Source organism: Xyrauchen texanus, chromosome 10, assembly GCF_025860055.1.
Source record: "Xyrauchen texanus isolate HMW12.3.18 chromosome 10, RBS_HiC_50CHRs, whole genome shotgun sequence".
In the NCBI taxonomy this organism is placed as follows: Eukaryota; Metazoa; Chordata; class Actinopteri; order Cypriniformes; family Catostomidae; genus Xyrauchen; species Xyrauchen texanus.
In genome coordinates, this window is record NC_068285.1 from 41,146,529 (window position 1) to 41,152,674 (window position 6,146).

Here is a 6,146-nt window from a genome sequence, read left to right on the forward strand (position 1 = left end):
TGTCTCCCTCCGCTTCACTATAACAAGAGACATGTGTTAGGGTTAATTATGAACCAGGTGACAAGCCATATCGCTCTCTCTCCCTCCCGCAGACCAACACATGACCATGTCCCCACGCCACAATACTGTACATACATACATACAAACGTACATACTATACATACATACTATACATACATACATAATATACATACAGTACATACTATACATGTATACTATACATACTATACATACATACATACTATACATGCAGTACATACTATACATGTATACTATACATACATACTATACATACACACATACTATACATGCAGTACATACTATACATGCATACTATACATACATACATACACACATACATACAAACATAAATAATATACATACTATACTATACATGCATACTATACATACATACATACACACATACATACAAACATAAATAATATACATACTATACTATACATGCATACATACATACTATACATACTATACATACATACATACATACATCTATACATACCATACATACTATACATACAGTGCATACTATACATACATACTATACACGCATACATACATACATAAATACTTTACACACATACTATACACGCATACTATACATACATACATACATACATACATACATAAATACTATACATGAATACTATACATACAGTACATACTACACATGCATACTATACATATATACCGTACATACATACTATACATACATACCATACATACAAACGTACATACATACATACATAAATACTATACACACACACATACTATACATACAGAACATACTATACATGCATACTATACATACATACTATACATGCATACTATACATGCCATACATACATACATACATACATATAATACATACATATTGTACACATTTACTGTACACACATACTGCACATTAGGCTGTTAATGTCCTCTTCAGCTCTTGATTCTATAAATCAACAGACCATGGCAGAGTATATTTACATGTATTATTCATTCAGAAAATCAAAGTTAATTTAATTAGTTTATAATTTAAAAGTTAATAATTAAAAAATCATAACATGTTACATTATCATTGTCTTTGTTAAGGATTTATAAAGAGGTTCATTAATGACCAATAACTCCTTTACAAATGCAATACTTGCCAAATAGTGAGCCTGTTTACCTTACGATATAAATGTTTAATAACACTTATTCAACATTAGTAATCTAATAAAAACTCTGTAAAGTGTAAAGTCTTTATTATATGATATATGCTGCGAATGAGCATGAAGAGCTAATAGGTGTTTTTGTAGAGGACTTTGGGTAACTAGGACTAAGTAAATTGGGACAGCACTCAGAGCAGCATCATTCTTTTGATATGAACGTGTATTGACATTACAGTCATAAATATAAACAAAAATGACATAATCCCTCCTTTTAATCTCACTATAATAGTCTGTTTGTATGGTGACATAAATCATGAATTATGGTATTTGATGTTTCTGATTAAAGCATTAACCTGTAAGTTAAAATGCTTATTATTTGGCAAGTATTGCATGACATTTGCCATTGTTATTCTTGTTTTTATAACGCATATTGATGATTTATAATGAATTTGTAAATGACTTAATAATAATTTTTTTAACATTTTGAGAAAACTTTGAAAGAAACACAGGATGTTCTGCTCATTGTATCCCATTGTATTCCATTCTGTACAATGATAAAGTCTACTGTATCCTCGGTGCCTCATGTCTTCGTTTCTGTAATTTGTAGTTAGGATGCAGCAATATAGAATTTTAGTCTAGCCCGATTGCCAATAACTTTCAGAAAGCTGTTTTGGAAAAGAAAGTTTATTTTTGCAATTCCGTTTGGTGCCGAAAGTGGCACAGAGTTGCATCAGTTTTAGGTTTAAACCCTTTTTGTCAGACTATCTACTTTGGAAGTAGTCAAACATTTGAGGAAGTATGAAACATTTTGTGCATGTACTTCATTAATCAGTAAAAACATCTCATTACATTTCTTTCTGTTCATCACTATGTGTTCCTTGCACATTTTCCTTTTCATCACTCTCTCACTTCTGTCTTTGTCAAATTGTTCAGCACCTCTTTCTATTCTTAGTCTTTGTTTCCACTTTAAAGTTATATGATGAAGTTCACATTTTCACAAGTCTCTTCATTATAGCTCATTTATATTATCAAATGCCTCTGTATCCAAATCTGATCTGTCCAAAAATAATGCACTAATTGTTGGATGCTTAAGGCATATCATTGTCCCATTAAAGAAGATATTTCAATAATTGATTTATCATTAGACAGAATGTAATATTTCTCACAAGGGTGAGAACCTCACGGGGAAAAAAATACAACAATACATCCAAAAGTAACAGTAAAGTTAGTCAGAAATATACTTTTATTGATGAATGTTAAAAATGTATTTGAGTCAGTAATTAATGACTGAAAATGTAAAACTCAATAAAACTCAAACTTTAACTGAACAAGTGATCAATGAAATAATTACAACTCAAATATCCTCTGGGAGACGGGCTAAATGAGAAAGCAATGTTTATTGTATTCCTGACATGGGTCAGACCATCAGTCACACCTCAGTGGTCAAATACACAAATTACCTGTAACATTCATAATTATAACATAACCGGAATAAATGCACATGACTAATGCTTTGATTACCTTTTGATTATAAAGATTGGTAGTAAATGTATTCAACTCATGAATATTCTGAAGAAACAGGGATAAATCCACCCCTTCGTGATAGCTGTGCAGTGTGTGTAAACCTCACTCCCCTGGCCTCAAGAGGTACACTAGTGACTGACGTTAGAAGCTTTAGCCTCCTCGTTAGTGAACCTGCCAGCAACGCCAGATCGAATCCCGCTCAGAGTGGGTTGAGCAGGACCAGTGGTGCCGTGACCCGGATGAGAGTGAGGTTTAGGGGGGTGAGTGTAACTGGAGCCAGCTGGAATGCAAGAGTTTTGCAGTGTGTGTAAACCTCAATCACCTGGCCTCAAGAGGTACACTAGCAACTGACGCTAGAGACTGTAGCCTTTAGCCTCCTCGTTAGCGTGCCCGCTTCCCATGCCCGCGACACCGGTTCGAATCCCGCTCTGAGTGGATTGAGCAGGACCGGTTACATATACATCATGATAGTATGTGTTGTACTGCCCTAAATTTAGCTGATTTTAATAAAAAATGGTAACACTTTACAGTAATATGCCCTTTGTTAAGTGTTAAAGGGGTTCATTAATGACTAACAAATAATTTACAAATGCATTATAAACCATTAGTTTGCAGTTATAAAAACATTAATAAAAAGAGTGACTTTCAGGCAATACCTGCCAAATAGTGATCATTTTAACTTAAATAAAGGCTTAATGAAATGCTACACTTGTTCGTACTTAATGTATGGTAATATAAATAAAAAAAATTATATAATAGCAAATATATGAACAAAAACATAAAATACACTCATTCATGATTTATATAAAAATGCAGCACAAAGGAGGGATTATGTCATTTTGTGTTTATATTCATGACTGTAATGTCTTGACTCACTTGTGTTGTCACTTTCCTTGTCACGTTGATATCAAAAGAATGGTGTTACCCCAATTTATCTAGTCCTACTTACCCAAAGTCCTCTACAAAAACACTTTTTAGCTCTTTCACAGCAAATATCGTATAATAAATCCTAACAACCATTAAACCTACTGAACTTTATGTACATTGGTTTCTACGGTTGGTAACTCCTTAATAAATGCTTCATATGTGTCCACTTCAAATTAAGATACATTTTCATGGGTTATTAATGTTGAATAATTGTTATTATGTATTTATAACATGTGAGGTAAAATGGCTCACTGTTTGGAAGTTTTTTCATGAAAGTCGCCCTTTTATGCATGTTGTTATGAACGCATATCAATGATGTATCATTTATTTTAAATGAATTATTAGTCAATAATGAAACCCTTTACTAACCCTTTACTAAGGGTACTTTAATGTAAAGTGTTACCAAAATCTCTTTTAGAGGTGAGAGTCATAATTAAGAATAATGAAAATTACAAATAATAAAAACACTGGATAATAAAATGTCTGAACATATTACGCGAACAAGTATTTGGAAGGCAATGTCACAATACATCCTAATAGTCTTAAAATAGGCTTAATTTTCTTTGTGAAAAATATATATTGTTTTATTTTATTTCTTTTCTTGAATTTTGGTGTACAATATGATCTGGTTATGTTATTTATTTTTTTTATCTCTTTTTCTCCAAATATGGAACGCCCAATTCCTACTACTTAGTTGGTCCTCGTGGTGGCGCAGTTACTCGCCTCAATCCGGGTGGCGGAGGACAAGTCTCAGTTGCCTCTGCTTCTAAAACCGTCAATCCGTGCATCTCATCACGTGGCTCGTTGTGCATGACAGCATGTGGAGACTCACAGCATGTGGAGACTCGCGCTACTCTCCGCGATCCACGCACAACTCACCACACACCCCATTGAGAGCGAGAACCACTAATCATGACCACAAGGAGGTTACCCCATGTGACTTTACCCAACCTAGCAGTCAATTTGTTTGATTAGGAGACCTGGCTGGAGTCACTCAGTACATCCTGTATTTGAACTCGCGACTCCAGGGGTTTTAGTCAGCGTCAATACTCACTGAGCTACCCAGGCCCCCAATATGTTCTTGACAGTTTTCGTGAGATTCTCCAGGTGTAGACACTGATTGAAGATAAGAAATGATGGCTATTCACTAAACTGTGACTGTCACGTAGTTCTGAGTGATCTATTTAATCAAATGCAGTTTAATGTAATGAGCTCCCTGTCGTGAAGACAGATACTGTAGACAGAACACATTACAGCACCTCATCCAGACAGTCGCTCTGGGTGTATAGAGATTATTTACATCCTAATTTGTCTGCTGCCGGTGTTCTCCTCCCGCCGAGAAATGGAAGAATGTGGAAAATAGCTTTACTTTTGGTCAATTGTTAATCAGTGACTAATTCACTATTCACAGCTCATGAATGATTAATGGTGTGCATAATGTATAGTGTTTAGTGAGGGTGCAGCAAGAGGAAGATCTGGACATGCTTCAGCTGAGATAACACTCTGATAAACAGCTTTTTATGTAGTTTGTACACTGGTCACTCAGCTTGAATCAGTGGCAAAGTTAATATTGGTTTGAGACCAAAACTTTTGCCCCAACCAAACAGTATTGTACCTGAAATCAGATCTCAAGTGCACAGCTAACCGGCTTAACCTGTATGTTTCTTGTGAATATTTATCTTAGATAGTACGTTTTAAGACAATTGAACTGTTGGACATGGTAGAAGAGTGGTGTTGGTCAATTTGGAGTTGTTTCACTGGCTTGAGATTAATATGGAGGTGTGTAATGTAATGGTAATAATGGGAATATGGATGTGGAAAGCTGATTGTAGCTCACAGAGTTGTTCGTTTCCCATGATGCAGTGCATTGCTGCTGTACAGGGAACAGGGAGCCGTGTGAATACAGCCGGTGTTAGGGTGTCATGGACACTGCCGCTGCTGTGTCTGATGTCAATGTCGATGGCTCCACATGTTAGAGGCCATGGATTGAGTTGCCCCCGCAGTGCCGAGTGACCAGATTCTTTTTCAGTGCTGCGACTGTGATGTCATGGAGCTATCGCTTCACGCCCAAATACACCAACAACATTGTTATATTGCTGGACAAGAAAAAAAAACACTCTGATTGACAAACAACACTTCATTATAACTTTCATTAAACAACCAAATAATGCATTATCAAGGTATTTATGATGGTTAGAAATGCACATTGTATTTAGATATTGTGAATAATTGTAACCACAGTATTAGGGGTTTTCAAACTGAAATGGGAACTTAAAACAAATCTAGTTGTAGTATTTATTTGTATTTTTAATGAATAGTTGTTACCTGCAATCCCGTGTTAACCTAATGTTGTCATTACTGGACAAATCAAGTTGTCTTAATTAAACATGAAATGTCAAGTTTTGGGCTCATAACTCAAATATATACGTTCCTTAATTGAACTTATTTTCTTATAAATCCATAGAGTACCCATAGTTCCCTTATATAAGTACACATAATTCATAGTATCCCTGCTTACCCTATATATACATATATGTA